We start from the raw sequence: 19,346 nt of genomic DNA, 5'->3' as shown, positions 1-19,346 counted from the left end.
CAGGCGAAAAACTCATTGTATATGGACAGCTAGCTAGAGACGAAATAATAAACGGGCATAGACACACGTCACGTCTAATAATGCAAAATGTTTACAACATTCCGCTTTTATACAGCATATTCTGCAATATTGCATCAATATTTCTTAGTATCAATATTAACATTAGAATATGAAATATAGACAAAATAAATTTTTTAGTTGTTGCTTGCTATGATATTGCTATGGTATTGTACTTTGATTTCAATTTATTATTTTCTCTAATTAGACATACGTAATTTCAATATTTATATATTTTCGATGTATTGATTATCGAAAAAAGTTAATAACTATTTTGATAGTATATATTAATTCTTTACTAATATATTACTTTATTTTCGTGTTTTTATATAACTTTTTAATTTACATAATCATTAAAAATATTTTTAAAATTTTTGTTGTATTATACATTTATTTTAATACGTTTTGTATTATTAATAATACGATTGATGTGTATGTAACTAATAGATATACTTTTATGCAAATTAAATAAATGGATTAATAGGATTTTTAATCATACACAAATGTGCTTTTAGTAGCATTAGTTATGAGATTAAGTATTAATTTTATAAAACATATTAGTTTTATAAAACATATTACAATTTAATCTAACGATGCGAGACTTTTATGGTATATATTTTTTATACATTTTTATATATCTTGTGTTAATCCGGTGCGATTTGAATACGGAAGACTAAATATGGATAATTGAACCGAATAGCTCTTAAATTTTGACCACACCATATTTTTTCTAAATAAAAATAATAGCTTTATGCAATTCTATATTTCGATGAAAGTGTGTAGCCACTTGAGTTACATTGTGAAATTCCATGCATCGATGTCGTTGACGTACAATCCTGTTATGAACGGCTTAGTCATTTTAATTGATAAATCCGATAACCGTTAAGAGCCAATAACCGGATCGGTAATATATTGGAGGGGATTAATAAAGGCAAAATCGGCTTAAATATCCAGTTTTTTCGCCATCGGATGTAAAAATGTTCTGATCAAAAACAATGGTTAGGAAAGAGACGTTACTTCGACGTTGCCGCGTTCACCTACATACTCTAACGCGTTCACGAATGGAAGCTGCATCAGAATATCGCTCAGGGCGTTTATGAACGTGCGATGTTATTTAACGGGAGTGGTGTAGCATAGATCAAGGGATAATTACACAGAATCAAATACTCGAAACACAGTCGTAGTGATACGTTACCCGCCTAATGGCGTTAATGACATTAATTTGGCTCGTGTGCCGCATGAAAGTGTTTTTAAACCCGTATACTACGCACCTTCACACACTTCTGTGTCACGGCATTACGCTAATGACGCGCTGGTGCAATTGCCTGTGCAACAGATTAGCGGCGTTTGCAGTATAACAAAGGTATTTTCGCCGTGGTCTCTTTAACCGAGCGCTCTGCCGCGCAACACCGCATCGTAGCGAGAGCGCACGAAAGTGACCGCGGAAAACTTCCGATTAGAGCTGCAATCACGGGTTTGTTCGCGGTGAAACGGTTAACGGCAAAACGTACAAGTCAACGAAGAGTAGCTTTTTCTTCTCTTCACTCCGACAGCCGCAATATTTAGTAGTTTTTCTCCCGCGCTCATTAGCTATTCTATTCAGAGAGAGTTCCAAGAATTTTTTAAAGCAACGTAATCACTTCCCATTTATTTTACTCACGTTTTATTTACATAGGTATATTTAGGTACATATTGCGCATATTTTTAAAAAGTAACGAATAATTGAGAAATAATAGAATCATTTTGCAGCCACACAATATGAAATTCTCTGATTAATTTCAGAAGAATTGTAGACAAATTTTATTTATATATTACGCTTGTCAAATTATTTTTCCTGCGATTCTTTCTATATGTGTACAATTTCTAAGACACTCTGTATATTTAGGGCATTAAGAGAGGGAAAGGGAGAGAGAGAGAGAGAGAGAGAGAGAAAGAGCAAAACATTTATTCGTATTAGAAGAAAATTTACGATTTACAACAATAGTTCGCATGCATATTCAGTGCGCGGTTTAAGAAGTAGAGAAATGCACGAATCGCATGGCAAGACTCGCTTAACTTATAAAACAACGTTAGTTCGCGTTGTGAGAGCGAATGCATTTGAATGCGTTTCCCGCGCATGGCATTATGATAAACGTTACTACTTGTACGGTTAAAAGCATAACTCACGTCTGTGAGAGAATGGAGTTGCAGGTACTTACGTTAAATGCGTATTTCTTGAACGGACTACACAGAGGGAACGCATAAATCGTCGCGGCTTGGCGCAATTTGATTTGTATAATGGTTAGATTCCGATGCATAGGCGGATTTTATAATACGCGAGATATAGATATTTCAATGAGAGAGAACGGATTTTATTTAGAGCGCGGGTTTTGGTCTCGTTGATGTTTCGACAAGGCGGCGCAGCGCGTGGACATTTTTATATACCTGCTTTTTAGACTAACATTTCCGTTATATTTCGCTTCAAAGGCATTTCACTCCCGTTTTTCTCTACAAGCCACTTGTTTTGAATTTCTTTTAATCTCGCGCATCAAGCCGATGGTTTTGCCGCACATGTATACAATGAACAGCTTTAATTTCTTCTCGCATTTCCAATTCGAGACTGTTTTGCTTTTATGAGTTTTATATTTTATCATTTACGCATTTGCTCAAGCTTGAAGATATCAAAGAAATATAACTGTATCATTGCATAAAAATTTACAAATATATGTTCTATAATTTATTAAATATTAAACTAATTATTATTTTATATTTGGTCAATTTGTGGTTATTTTATATTAAAAATTTTGATAACATGATTTTAAATTAAAGTTCTGTAGAAATTTTACCCGACATTAAACGAAGAGCAAGATTTTTATATTTATTTATAGTTGTACAATTTATTTTGCTTTATAACAATATTTTTCTTTTTACGTTCAACATTTTTAATACATAGGATTAAAGTAAATAATTTTCTTATCTCGCCATAGCTTGCAGTAGATAAATATAGGTTGGCATTGTGAGATAGATGCTATATCTCATCCGAACGCAGGACAAGTGTGCATAAGAGAAACTTGAATAGAATTCCAAAGCTTTTAACTGTAACTGTTATGTTCCGTGTGCTGCGAGGATACCATAAATTTCGGCGGAATTCGAGTCTCCGCGGATACGATAGCAAGGCGTATGTAAATTTTCAAATGAATGAAATGCCATGTCACACACACGAGCGTATGTGTTAGAAATTAAGATTAAGCCGGGGAATTACGATTGTGTCGAGCTGAGACGAGCGGCGTTATGAAATATTTTCATCTTCCGCTAGAAAGTTTCCCCCGAGTCTAACAAAGAAATATTTAATGGAGGCGTGGATGTTTCACGTAACATACGACTGGAAACTTTAGTACTTCCCTAGTAGATTTACTATCCCGTCGCGACGTACATCGGGCCGCGCCGATGTTCCGCTATTAAATAATCTCGCAAACTCTATTAACTCGGTTTCGGAGTACGACAGCGACGGAAATAATTGTTAGCAAGAGTTCGAAACGAATGCCGATTTAACTGTAACTTTCTTTTGTTTACGCGACAACTTTGTGCCGGCGGCAGTGCTGCTTGAACGAACAAAAGCTCGAGAAATTATGCGGTTTTCAGAAACATATTTCTGCCAAAGACCGGAATTTTTTAGGATTTTTATTATTCAAATATTAATTGAAACGAATATTAAATAGAACGTGTGAGCTAATAGTTGAAATACAATTTAAACGTAGCTGCTATTCTATTTTGGAATTAAATCAAATTACAGCGTTTGGTGAAGTTTTGAAGGAAAACAACGCAAAATATGAGCTGCACTCCATATAACATGTCGTGACAAAAAAAAGTTTAAAAACGATATCACATCGGTTCTGTCGTTTCACGTATACGAAGATATTTTTGCAAAGTGCATATCGTATACGCGTGGCTTTGCGTAACTAAAGTTTCGAACGTGAAATCCTTTGAAAGAGAACCAACGGTGCGGCGGAAAAAGAATGGTGACAGCTGGGGGAGATTACTTTGAAATACAAGGAAAATTAGGGAAATACCAGATTTATACCGTCTGCTGCGGAAGGGCAGCGCGTTCCAATCCATTAAGATCTCCGGGAAACGATTATTGTTAAACCTTAACACTGTCTGGTCGCAATTACGAGGGTCAGCGACGGGGAAAAAGAAAACGCGGAAGAAATTGCCCGCAAAACAGGGTCACGCAATATTATTTATGCTAAGGCAAGGGAAGGTGAACAGGTTCGCCTGCGGATTAAGACAAGCAATTTATAATCCGGAGGGCAAAAAGGAGGGAATAATTCGGCGCACGATGAATATGCGTCAAACGGGAAACGATGGCTTACGAATGAAGTTGACGCGCCGCTATTTATCTTGATGTATGTCTTTAGACGAATAGTTAGAGAGAGAGAGCTTAGTACGCGTGCGTGTGTGTGTGTGTGTGTGTGCTCCGGGCCGCAGCCCATAATTCTCGGCAAGCTTTAGCCGATATGAGAAAAACTATACCCTATCCATCATCCTTCTCAAGAAATTGATGACTAGATGAGGGAGCTCGCGTGAGGTCCCGAGGCATCGTTTTATGCAACGCCCCGATATGCAAAGTGCGTCAAGAGAATAATAAATACGAAATTTCAGCTACGCGCGCGAAACCTCCTTACTCATACCTTATTCATTCACGCATCGCGGAATATTCCAATGTCCCGTGATTCAATATGCGAGGAGAATTTTTTAGCAATATCTTCCTTTATCTTCCTTCGTCTCGTGTAAAAAATTGCGAAAAGAAAATCTAATAGTCGCGTTTCGCGTTGCATATAAATATTTTCCAGTCACGCTGAAATTCTTTCGCTTGAGATTTTCAACCACGTCTCGCAGTAAGATAGGATTTTCCTATTAATCAATTGTGAGGACAATGCGATATTCAAATTCGATATATTGGTTTCTTTTAAATCACTCTACGGTATTGGAAAGCGCTATGAGCTTCGTATCGAGATTTTACATTCATCCCTTTCGACACAAGGAGCGGCGCTAGAGGGCTGACGATTTAAACTCGATTTGATTCCCTTCGTTTCGTCAATATCTCGCGGACCGCGAATAACGCCCGCGTTTGTACAATTGTGAATTAGGCCAGTGAAATTTGCAACAACATCACGTATATTCTGCTTCTTTGCCTGCCTCTATTTTCGTTGCTATTCTTTTCAAAACTGAACAGATTGTTTCAAAAACAGAGCTATGTGCTAAAAAGTTTTATGCAATACTGCTAAATTGTACTTTGTGCGTATCTGAAACAAATCTGCCAGTAAATTTCATTTTACTACGCTTTTTATTCACGCCTGTTTTCTTCCACTGTCCACATATCCCAGAGAAATATTTCTTATTAAATTTTAATATCACGCCGATATCATAAATAACAAAAACTGTATAGTAATTAATATCGCCTGATGCATTGCCTTATTATTTACGGTCGATAAAATATTTTTTTCAAGATTACTATATATTTATAATGGACGTAAACATCCCCATTACGTTTTCATTAGAGAAAAACGTTGGTAGTTTGTGTTGATAGTGTGCATAAATCTTGAAACGTGGAAAAGCCGGCAGCTGCGCCTCCAATGCTCTTCCGCGAAGACCAAAGCAATGACTATTAAGTGCTCCAGTCGGCACGATAGCGCGCATTAAGGAGCTCTTGAACGACGCGCATAAACGCAGAACGGTCGGATAAGAGTGTTCTTATCCGGTCCGGTCACAGTGTGGGTGTGCGGGAAAGCGCGGGGGAAGCTTCGCAAAACAACCTGAACCTAGCCGCAATGCTAAGCTTCGGATGCGGAGGGGAGATTGCGAAAGCGCTTCTTTGAATGTTGTCGGTCGGTGTAGTCCTGGTATCCCAAAATTGCAATAAAGCGGCTAACTACGGACTTGTACCGAAAGTGCGGCGCGTACTTTCATTGCGGAACGTGTTAAGAGTGAAGAAGTTTGCGAGATTGCGACGGCTTTCAAGTTAAAGTGGGAGATCGCGCGCGCATGCATTAGCAAGTGTATTAAAAGCTGTTTTGTCACGGTTCCCGTGCCGTTTCTCTTCATTTTAATTAAAACTAATCGCACCGGTGCTATCTCAGTTTTTAAGAGATATCAGCGGGGAAGATGTTTTTTTTATAGTTTAGAATAATTATTCTCTATTTAAGATTCATGATGTTTGTTCTACATGATATTCTATTTTTGATTTTAATTTACTTTACTTAACTTGATATTTGAGTAATTGGCGTATAAGTTTTGTTTATATGTTGTAAAGAAATCGAGAAGATTCGTTTATTGACAAAAATTTTGCTTATTCTGCAAATTCTGAATAAATGATAGGCAGGTCCTCGGTGATGTTCGATGGATAAATAGCTGTTGTGCCGTATCTCATCAGTTTCTAGTAGAAAGGAAAAAGGATTTGCCAGATCTGAGATGTAATTTCAACTTTCCACTGAACTAAAGACAAGATAATAACGGGAGTTATAAATCTTGGATTTATCATAAGTAGGGCATTCCTGTACTTTATACCTCTAATTTTTCTTATGCCGTACCCGTAAATCCACTACTAAAATTGTAATTCATCAAGTAATTAATTACGTTACATCACTCTGCGAGTAATTACCCGGAGCTTTGCGAAACGAGCGAACAACAGACGACGCAAAATTGGCGCTTCTAAAAATGGAAAAATATAATCCGGATAAAAAAATATTATAAAATGCGCAAGTGTAAAATTAAATGCGCTGTGTTTAAAAATTAATTTAAATAAATTTAAATATTATAAAGTACGCAAGTGGAAAATTAAATACAACGCGTTTCAAAATTAATTTAAACGTTTAGTATGTGATATACGTACATGTTTCATAATTATTTTAATTTACGCGAATTGTGCACAGTACCTATTATCATGGTAACAATGATAATAATAAAGAAGCAACTTAATATATAGACATAGATTTATAATCCGAGAAGAGAGTTTTTCACGCGATTGAAGGTAGTAGCGGTAAAAAATGCGCGATGTGAAAATACTTGTACGACACTAAACCGTTAGATAAACCTCTTGGAACGGTAGAAATTTCTGCGCTTATGGGGTGATAAACTACGAGTATCTCGTGATATCGCGCGGTACTTTTCAGCTATGAAAGAGAGAAGTATCTGTTAGACAATAATGCTGCTGATCTTACACAGAATTTTCGATTCAGGATTGGCCAAGATGTTTTTATTACTTTATTACACACAGTAAAATAAATTAGAGACGTCGTGATTCGATCGTGATTCGATCGTGATTTGATGGCAATTTTTTTTTTTATATACTGATTTTATTCCCCTGCTCGTATAACTTTAAATTTAAACATTCTAAAAATGATCAATATTCTAATATTTTATTTTTGTTTTATTCTTTTTTTCTATCTTTATCATAAAAGTTGTGAGCGCTTAGAATTTTATGATTCATAAAATGTGCTATCATGAATAATGGTCAAACTGTAGATATGATCTTACCTCAAGCGCTCACTGATTTCCGTTATTCCTCACGTGGCCGGTACACGGTTATCTAATAAACTTTAACGCGGTTAATAAAAATCGTGATGCCGCAAAAGCGTGCGAAGCTTCACCGAACTCGAACCGAGGTCAACTCTGGCTTTATAAGCACGGATGGATCGATGGTCTTATTACATTACGCGATCGTCGAATTTATTCCGGAATCTCTTGATGCATATTTACGGTAACGCCAAAAAGATGTATATAGTACGTTCTATTTTTTGACCAGGTAAAAACAGCACGGTTATAAAGACTCCTGTTTTTACTTCGTCTCTTCTAAATTATACAATTATAACTGGCACGCGGTTTTATTGAATAATTTATGATAGAAATTACGGAATATCTAAAAAGAGAACACATATATTACATACGTCTATTATACACAGTATACAAAAGGTTTCACGGTACGTATCATATCAACAACGTTGTCTGCCATCACTTTAATGCCGCAAAACCAATGTATGCCCGTGTGTTTCACTTTTTCATTAAATAAATGTTCTTGGCAACCGTGTTCATTGAATGCGTGCCAAAGTTCTCGCCCAGTATTCATTAAGTCATATTCGTCACTTTAAAAAGCCGGGGGGAAAAAATGATGATATCTACGTTCCTAATGACTCGTCGGAAAGCGTTTATTTCACGTGTATTTTCTAATATTGCGAGATCTCTCTCAGTGGCGAAAGTTTCATTATGTGTCACGTCATAAACGGAGACTCGTTATAAATCAATATAAGCCAAAGATAACACGAGAGCATCATATACTGCAACGTGTGCATTACACATTAGCCCGTAGAGTACGGAGCTGGAGCGATTTTAATTAGTTTCCGGCTTCTCTTTCAAGATAGGCCACGTTAATAGAATAATATTCATAATAGCCGCCGGGGCATTATAAGCGCGATATCGAACCAGGGAAATACCCCATCGTCGGCGAAAGGCGTTCTTGCTGGCGCATATAAAGCGTATAAAATGAGGGAGGAGAGGCGGGCCGAATAAAATCGGAGTTGCAGCAGCGCAAGGGGAGGGACGGAGGGTGTAAATTGAAATCGAGGCGAATCGGGTTTTCTGTCGATCCAGCTCGTTACACTCATCACAATCGTTAACGTCACGGAGATTAAGGTGCTGAAAGATTCGACGATCCGATTCAACGGAGGTTGCGCCGACTGCTGACGATCTTCTTGTTTAATTCCGACTTTCCAACCTGTTTTTTAAATTAGGCGATCGTAAAGGCGGCACGCAAAGTAAGCGCACGATATAAGGTCCCGATTAGAAACTCATTTCCTGAGCTATTTTTACTCAGCGTATCACACAAAACCTCTTCGCCGTTAAACGCCGGTGTACGGCACGATATCGCACGATGTACAGGGTGTTCCAGAATCACTGGATGACTTTAATCACAGTTTCTATAACTAAACTGCTAAAATATATATATATTTCTTTTATCAGGAAAAATGTCATAAGACAATATTATTATTTATTAAGCTTTAATAAAGTTTTCGATCAAAATTCTATTCAAATCTATCTAAAATTAATTAAAGAAAAAAGTGTGATTTTTACAATATTTGATACTTAAATTTTTCAGTCTTTTTAGAATTTTTAATTAATTGCAGATGATAAGTTAATATCTTCGAAAAAATATCCAATCTAAATCAAAGAATTTGTGAAAAGAATGTCCAGCAGTTTTGAGAGATCCTATACAACATGATCCTGAACAACACCGACAAGCTCTTAGGGCTTCTTAGGACGACCACTAAACAGAACATTTTTTTTGTTAGGTATTTTTCGCAGCAAGCGCTTTGTTGTCGAGATATTGCACATTAATGTGAAATATGAAATCGCTTGTAAGCATGTCAGTTTTTGCAAGGCAAACGTTTTACGTGCGGAATTATAGTCTTGATTATGAGTCATGAATTTTGAATAGAGCATTCGTAGTAGAGATTTCGTACTAATTACTTAATATCGCTTGTTATTAGCAATGTATCACACCCGGCAATAAATTCCTTTTTTCTTTCCACTTGGTTTATTTCGTTTTCAATTAGTAAGCAGCGCGAGATAGTTGATTTGAATAGACGGTTGGTAATGGGAATTTGCAATTTGGTATTTGCGATCGATTACGTCACCAAGATAATCTAGGGGAATCCGTTAGAAGAGGTCGTCCATCAAGCGGCTGTCGGATCTCTAACCGCGAGGAATTCAATTTTATTCGCACGAATCTTTCTGCATCTGTAATTTGCGCACGGCACGCTAAGCAGACGTTAAGTGATAAATACCTGATTAAAAACTTGTGTCCCGAGTAACTTTCGTATTGAAATAAATTGACACAATGGTATGCGACATTTGTTAGCGCGCAATAAAATACTGTATTACAGTGACCGTTGTATCTTCGATCCTTGAATACCTTTGATTTTCAAGTGCTTTTCAACCGTCATTTGTCTTTTTCGCTTTTAATACTCTCTCTCTCTCTCTCTCTCTCTCTCTCTTTCTCTCTTTCTCTCTCTCTCTCCGTGAAAATAACTCTCGAATAAAGCACTGAGAAATTGCGAGTTGTTTCGCGGAGTCTACTAAAAGCGATGAGCAAGAATGTAGCTCGGGATTAGAAGCCCTCAGGCTTTTACCTAACGCTAAATCGAAGGACACCGGTTGTAAAAAAAAGCTCACGATCGATCCATCTATGACATGTGATTTTCACGAAATTTAACTCGTCGGTTTGCATTAACGGGGGCGCTCCTTAATCAAATTGCGACGCCGATCTATCGTTTCGGCGATTTACCTCGTGGAACATCACTCAGTTTGATTGGAATACGAATGGAAAGCGTCTATGGAGGAATAGCTACTTCGGAAATGAGCAACAATGTCAAACCGGGTCGTCACGCGCGAATAATTTCATTTGCGTGAATCCAAACGTCGCCCGCCGGTCCGACGTAAAATTCCGCTATCAGTCTCTGCCACGGCTTTCGAATTATCGCGATTATCCCCTCGTGTCACGTACGCTAATTAAAGATCATCCCCGCCATCGCATCTCTCATGATACTTAGAATGACAGGGCAATCCAATATTATCGGAGTAGCGGTAAAATTGTCACGCCCGTCGTGACAGAGCATATTTTAGAAAAATTTTCTGAACGACGCGCGAATTGAGATCTCTCAACCAATCACGTCCTCGTTATTTTATCGCAAATTTGTTGATATACATTAAACATATAAGTATTAACATATAAATTTCGCTGTTAATTAAAATAATTATTTTAGTTTAATTATAATTTCATAGCCGTGGCAAGTTGCATCGCTGCACATTGACGAGGGCGCTTTTTGTTAACTTTCAATCTATCCGTTATTGTTTTCACATTCCAATCAACACAAGTGTCTCTCGTCGAGTTTACATGTTAAAATGTATCCTGTGTCGCGATGATATTTGGAACGTGCGTGCTGATAAGCTTTTCATCATCGTTCTCTATCGCAGTTGTGTATTTGCGAGTGCGATCGATTTTTAAACTAACGAGGATGCATGTGACAGTCTGAAATTTGGAGATTGCCCTTTCAGCCCTTTGGCATTTTTGCATCTCGATCCGAAGTTTGTGTGCCTTGCGTTATTCTAGAAATACAGCGCGGCTAATATAAAACGCTATTGAATTGCGTGTTGCATATTGAAACCCGATACGTATTGCGTTACAACTTCCAATGGGTTTCTGGAACGTGTATTGCGATATTTATCACGGACCTTCTCCGGCTGAAAGCGATCACGAGTCGTGCGCGAAATTTCATGCATCGAATTTAATGCAATCAAATAAATGTCGCCTTTCGACGCAATATGCCTTCGTACTTTCGAATCCGTCCCGCACTTTGTCGTTGCATCGCTTTTTTTTTCTGCATTTCAATGTAAAGTAAACGGCAGGAGCGAGACGTGGAAATGAGAAGGGATCGAGGAAATGCGAAACGGAACTTCCGTGAACTATCGAAGGAAGTTTCTTCGAAAATTGGCAAAACCCAACTCGTGTTCATTCGCGTTACTCGCAGCCTGATATCCAACGAACGCGTTCGCGATAACGAGAGTGTTTTTTTTTTTTTGCGCGCAGTACTGTTACTGGTGATGAACGACAAAATTGGAAAGAAGATCAAAACGGCTCTGCCGCGGTTGATCGACGAAATGTATAACGACAAAAAAGCAACAATGCGGTTGAAATCGGCTTAAGTCGCTGTTACTAGTCTAGCTTTTTTTTACGCAATTACTCGCGCGGAATGTGCTTCATAATCCAATATTATATCTCTATCTTTAAGTATTGTCTTTCTTTACACAACGATTGATTTTAATTGAAATAAGCAGATATTTTTATAATAGTTTTAATGAACGACAGATTAAGAGTGCTCGATTATTAACAATGAAATGCCGTTCTTGTAGATAAACATTCTTATCGTCTTATTTTTTTGTTTTAGTAATCAACTTCGCGAATATATTATACAGTATATCGCGCACTTACGTTGGTGCACTTCATTAATTCACATTCTGCAAAACTCAGGCTTTCGAAATCCGATAAACTAAATTAGTCCGGCATGCCGTTTACAATAAAAATGCGTTAATCGCTATCGTGTAAAACGCACTGAGATGATTACGCCCATCGTTCGAACCAGCGATTCCAATACTTGTTCGCGTATCAATTTGCCTGCGACTAGCAAAAAGACGCGAAAAATACAAAGCAGATTCAATTGTTCTTCGGGTTCACGCTACAATGTTGTTGAAACGAGATTCAAGCGACGCTTTTAAGATTTTGATCATGCTTTTCACGATAAAGCGATGGATAAAAGGGCAATTCGCGGGTCGCCGCGATGGCATTCATCCTTTGATTTCCTCGTGAAAACAATTTCGCACGTATGCGGTCTGACGGTATCACGATGATCGATCGTTACTACCGCCTCAAAATACAGTCGGGGGATTTGCCGGTGTACTTAACGTCGTTTTGTTTGCGAATTTTTCAAGCGAAAAGCGGATCGTCGTGCCGCAGAATCGTCGGCGAGCATCCCGGAAAGATTAAGCCACACATCCATAATAACTTATACGATATTGGATAACGACGCGTTCGCGGCGACGCAACGCCTAAACGATATATCGAATCCCGCAGCGGCGTATAATACTTCTATTTGAATTAATAAAATACTATTACGTGACTCTGAATTAAGATTACTACCGTATTTTACGGTGGCCGCGAGGATTGAAGCTTTTTTTATCACTTTCTCAGATTTATAGCGCTGCCACGCGCCAACGGCAGTATAATGCGTCCCGCTCGTAAAAATTTTTCCCTTGATGCATTCTAATAGCTTATTTGCGGAATACTTTTAGCGAGATATCATTATATAATAGTACTAACGATGTTTTAAAGCGCTATGTTCATGGATACATGTAGAGCAAACATGTTAAAACGTAATTATACAGGGTGTCCAGTCGAATCAGGATATTAAAGCATAAAAGTTCTTAAAGTACGAAATAAAAAAAGTTCTTTACAATTTTTCAATTACAAAAATTATTAATAATTTTGAAGCCACGGAAAAACATTCTATAAACATCAAATATTTTTAAGATCTCCAGAATATGAATTATTTATTGCCATTTATCGGACAATGTTCGTCTTGCTACATTGTTAGTTGCCATTGTTATAAAAATAATAGAGTTTGCATCTCCATTTTCGTAATGAGTCTCAAATTGAGACACATTTTCCTAAAACTCTTATCGATCTCTGTTCAGTATTGCTGTCTGCATCCATTTTAGAGTGAGAAATACATAGCCGCATTCATTTTTCAACACTGCTATTTTGATACATGCCCGTGCTACATCTACAAATTATTAATTGCGCAGCACAGTCATTTGGCAAGACTATTGTGCACTCAATAACGCAGCAGTGCTCTTAAACAGAAACGTTGGAGATTCTATTAATGTCTAATATTTAGTTTAACAATCTTTATTATAGACTATAAAGATTATTAATTGTAAATACTAGATATTAGTAAGTTCTCCCTGATGAGCGTTTTTCGTTCATTTTGCTATTAGTAGAATAAAAGATTGAAAGATATGTTAACGTAATAGTTTGTTAAAAGCATCTTGTTTTCATAGCCGATTTAACGACACCTTAAAATACTCGGAAGAAACATTTTATTATTTGTCGATTCAGAAAGTATATGTATGATGCTCAGACATAACAGTGTTATGTGCGATTTTATTGGTGACGTTTGCCGACCCAGCAGTCTTTAATCTTTCCCTTTACGATCCATGCAAAGAATAACGACTCCTCTTATCAAAATATTGTGATATTTATGTATAAGATAAGTAGGAGAAATATGGATAAGATAAGTATGTGAAAGTAGATATAGAATAAGAATATTCGCATTTCCCTCGCTTTTAAATCGTTTCAAATTTTCAATGCTTTTTTTACGCTCTCTTAAAAGAAAAACTTGAAATTGAAGTAAGCAACGTTTCGTATACAAGCTACAGAATTTTATAAGAGTTTTAGCTTTAAAATGTTTTTCAGAGGACAATCTGTAATTAGATCAACATCGCTTCAGAAGGTTTAAAAAGGTAAAAAAAAAAACCGATAGCCTCAGATTTTAATGAAATCTTGGATTTTAATGAATGAGCACGGCGAAAAAAAAATTAAAAAAAATGAGAGTCAAACTGATAGTGAGAATAAAGCAGTTTCTATCCTGGATTCAATTTGCAAGACTGTGTCGCTTCTCTAGTTGTTGCGTTCTTCGCAGTATACCGCTGCAAATTACATTTCACAAAAACAGCAAAATAAAATAACAGACGATAGTTTGCTACAACAGAATTGAACGGTATGATATTGAATAATGCAAAGTAACGAAGCGGAATTGAACTTTGACGTAAATCCTATTGTAATCATTATTCTGTTGTAACTATGTTTGCTTCCCATGCTTATCGCGGATCAGCAATTTTCTTTTCTCACGCGAAAGGAAGATACGCAGGAAGGTGCTGCACTATTTCAATGTCATTTCGTTTGATGAGAAAGTTGAATTTGATCAATTCGCGAATGAATTGATAACACTTGATAAAATGAATTATTATCCTTCGTCGAAGGTAACAGATACAATTATAGATTGGATGATCGGGATTGAAAAATAATACAATAGTTATTGTTCAGCAGCACAAGCAGATAACCCACAAGAGATAATGTAATCTCAGTCACAATAATGGCCCTAGTGATTAAAGCTCAACGAGGACATTAGCGGTTAAAAAGATGTATTGTAGATCCTCGCTATCTTCCTCCCACAGGAAATTACATCTCTACTCATGTAAAGGCTGTCACAGCGAATCTGTACAGATTCCTGAAATATAATATATTGCTCGCGAGTTATTAGTTAGTAATATTTATAGCTGAGTCGTGATTGATTACGTCATAATCTTTAATTTTGCAAACGGAATGTTGTTCTAAAAAATGGAAATAAACTTCCCGACATTTTCGCATCCGTGGATTTCTTTTCGATATTCTCTTCAACGTTTTCTTCAATTCGCAAAGTTCCATTAACATTAACACGTTCTATATTGTAATTACATATAATATCGTTTATGTAGTAGCCCGAATCTTGGAAACCGCCATTTGGTAGTGACACTAATTAAACATCGTTAACACATGGTAACTCGTTCGATAAAGGGTTATAATAGGCTCAGATAGAGAGTATAGCGCACTGAGAGCTCGACGCGAACGTGACGTAACCTGCAGGCCTCCTTTTATTCAATTACGTCTAGAGCCGCGCCGTGTAGGTATAATAACCGTTTCGCGAATGTTTGACATTACGCCTTCATTATATCGCTTCAAGGGAGTTCGCTTATAAGACCCTCTGTGTTTACGCGGCAATTACGAGGCTGCCGACCGGATTCGCGCATATTGAATTGCCAGATTTTATCGATTATTAATTAGGCTTTAATAAATAGCGCATGATTGTTGACTGGTGCTGTCAATTATTCATTTATCGTGCAGTTTGTGCTCATTCAAATAGCTAAAAATTTTGTATCAACAACAATGACGCGTGTACAGTTTAACAACGTTAGTTACAAGTAACGCAGTTGATGATTTGGATGATTCCGAAATAATATAATTATATGACTCGATTATTCCGTTTATTCATCGCCGTGGTCGAATTCGCCGTCGTGCATCTGCGCATGACGTTAGTCGCGTCAATAACTAATACGTCAACACAACGAGGCCGCGCGTAATAAGTAATTTTCCCAAGCGACATGAATAATTTCTGATCCATTATCCAATCACGTGTAAACAGCGCGTCCTTTCGTCGGACGTCTTGGAATTGCGGCGAAAGGCGCTGCCTTATCATCGATTTTTCTTCTTACGAATCGTCTAGCGGTTAAAGTCAACCCAGAAAGCGTCAATTCATCGCCGATAGATTTTTTTTCTCTCTTCCTGCGACTCTAATTGAAGAACTTGGGCAAATATGCAAAAAAAATTATGAATGTAATGACTTTGGTGGAGAAATTCTCTGGGTACACGTCGGAATGAATATCAACTTAAATAATAAGTGTTTGTTTAATTAAAAATACAATAAATAGCGGCTCAAAGTGATATCGATTATTTTTATTACATTATGGTTTAATAATAAGTTAAATAGCAGGTTTTATCGTAGTGTTTTTCTCGTATTTTAGACGCTTCTGCAGAATAAAAATGAATTCTCATATAGCAGACTATTTCGCCTTTCCTGCAGACTTAAATTCTGCTTGGCAGACTATATTTCCACAGAAATATTATTGTTTATCTCGTTCCTCATTAAAACGGTTCTCGTTGAAAGGTAATAACGGAAAGAAACGGTAATCGATGAGATTTTTATTTCAGTAGTTTATTAGACAAGTTATCTTGAGAAAAAAAATTAATGATTATTTCAATGTGCAGCATAATAAAAATCATTTGTTTTCATACATTTCTTCAAAGTTCAAAGTCTGCATCGCAACATCGAAATAATAGATCGACCACGTTGATCTATTATTTCGAAAATCTACCGAGATACAAGATAAAAGTGCTTTCTTTCCGACGAGGAAAATAATGTGTGTTGCGTGGCGAGTCAATAATTGGATTGAATTCTCATCAAACTTGCAGTCAGCTGGTTACACGTTGCTTTCCGGCTGTTTCGCCATGAAACATTTAAAACGTCATGCAGAGTCTGGTGTTCCTCGAGGATCACGGTATCCTATTTTTCGTTTTTTTGCGACATATACACTTTGATTTTCTTCTGTCCTTGACGAGGATTCGCCTGTCAGGCGGGGTTATTCCGATCAAGGACACCCGTTGCTCACGCAATATATAGGATAGTGTATTTCACTCGCCCGCTTGAAATTTCTTTTCCCTGTTGAACGAAGAAGACATTTGTTGAGCTGGGAAGGTCAGGTCGTTACGTAGAGATATGGCGATGAAGATAGATCTGGTCTATCGATCGCCGCAGTGGATACATCGAAATTTCTTGTATTTTTCCATTGCACTTCACGCTGCGAAAATTTCTGTGGCGCTTGAGGGAATATATTTGCTAAACATTAAATGTGTTAAAAATTGAAAAATATAAAATAAGGTTTATAAAAAATTGTTTATAAAAGTTGTTTATAAAAAATTGTTCGAATTCTGTCATATCATAATTATTTTATAAAATATTTTTTATTAATTTGCAAAGTATACAAGATGATATTTAATTGAGTTACAGAAAAAAATTTAAAATTATTAAAATTATATGGAAAAATATATGAGCAACTAGATCTAGCTCGGGCTTGTGATAGCTTTCATGTATTTGTAATTTATTAAAATTAGTTGACACAAAAATTAATATTATTTATATTAAATAAATATTATTAAATTCGTTGAAAATTGCGCTATTTCTTTTGATTAAAATTTAAATTGTTTTAATTGTTAAAAAAGTATTTAAATTTTCCATCAGATTCTGCACAATTCCGTTGAGTAGTTTAAAAATACAACGATCGTAAGTAGTTGATTCTCGATGCGCAGTTATGTTGCTCGCAGTACACATTTCCTGCGATTCAGCGGGGAAATTCATTGCCGTTTTCGAGCCAGAAAAGTCTCTCGAGTAACATGAAAGGGCGTGCGCATGTGTGGTCACACATGAGATATACTAGCGCGACAAATCAGAGTTACGGACGGAAGGGCTGCTCCACCGCCGTTATCCGAAAGCGGATGTTTCCGTGAATACGGACTTTCGAAGACGAACTGCAGACCGAAGATGTTACACAAAAGAGACGAAAGAAAAATCGAAGGTGGACGGAGGAGAGAAGTGGGACACGGGGACGGCTGAGTGAATAAAATACCGTGTGGAACGTCAACAACGGGGGTGTCCGGGTACTCGGGAGACAGCGGGATTGGATTAAAACTCAAAATCGAGTTGTCCTCGCTTCTCCCGCGCTCGTCCAAATTTACTTTGCGAACTTTCCATATTCCCGTCGCTCGTCGCGATACGCTCTCCGTTCGTTCGTTCTCGCGGCGAGAAGAATGACGTCTTTATTTTCTTTCAGCGGACGTCGATGTCGTCCGCTCCGATGTAAGGCGGGACCCAGTGCGGGTAATCCAGTCGAATCTTATTTCCGCCCGTCGTCGCGCTCCACGTGCCACGTCTTCAGTTTCGGTCAAATGACCACCGTGGCGATCAGAGTCCCTTTGATGGAATTTTCAAGTCAAATAGGATTCTCTTCGAGTTGCGTATATCCGATCGTGGCTTACTGCGAACTTACAACGAGTAAAGTTTGCGCGGGTCGACGTCCAAAGACGAGAAACAGTAAGATGGTATTTCCACTGTTAGATACGGAAAGGTGCTCTATGTCCCTTTCTATTAAGTGTGACCTTTTACAGTGGTGAGAATACAATTCGATTGCGTCTGCACAGGAAACGATATTTGTCGTGCCATTCTTGCTGTGATTTAATAACATTTATCTCTCTCTCTCTCTCTCACGATTAAAAATTTAAGAGAATAACTTGGAGAACTTTACATTAGTTAAAAGCCAATAAAAAAAACATGTTACATGGATATTAAGCAAAAATTTATCCCTTCATTTTAAGATCGCGCTAATGATTCATGGACGATAATTGCGAATGATTAATAAAAAATTTACTTACCGATTTAATTGCCATGATTTACCACGTGTCAGATATCACGTATAGATTATCAGCCGACCGGCCTTCGTTACGTCGTAATCTGCTTGATTAATATTTCAAGCGCCATATGAACGATCATAAATCGCACGCGATATGATTAATGCGGATTCACAATAAAACATTCATGGGCGAACGTAATTAGAATTTTCTCTCACACCGCCTGCGAGACCGATACAGTGACGAGACTGTGCCGAGCGCTCTCACGATTTCCGTGTGCTCAAATTGATTATCCTCGACCGATTTCACACTACGGCCTTCCGATGGGCGAAACGGAGGATTCTCCAAACTACCGCAACTCCAAACTGCTTATTGACGATTGATATTGATTAATTACAAATCCCGAGGATGGTAGCGCGTTCCGTCTTGCGCCAGTTGCGTACATGTTGTGTCCGCACACAGCGGGAACACATTGATCGGAAGTGCATATCGTCGAGAATTCAGCATTCATGTTCTGAGTTATTATGATGAAGGTGACATTATGCTCCGTGCGCACGGTGAATTATGCGCAAGGAATATTCAAGGACGAGTTGTCGCGTATTCGTCCCTATCTATTACGACGATATTCATCTCGGATCTCATGAAT

This window comes from Linepithema humile, chromosome 5 (genome assembly GCF_040581485.1).
Source record: "Linepithema humile isolate Giens D197 chromosome 5, Lhum_UNIL_v1.0, whole genome shotgun sequence".
Classification (NCBI taxonomy): Eukaryota; Metazoa; Arthropoda; class Insecta; order Hymenoptera; family Formicidae; genus Linepithema; species Linepithema humile.
This window is presented reverse-complemented; position numbering follows the sequence as displayed.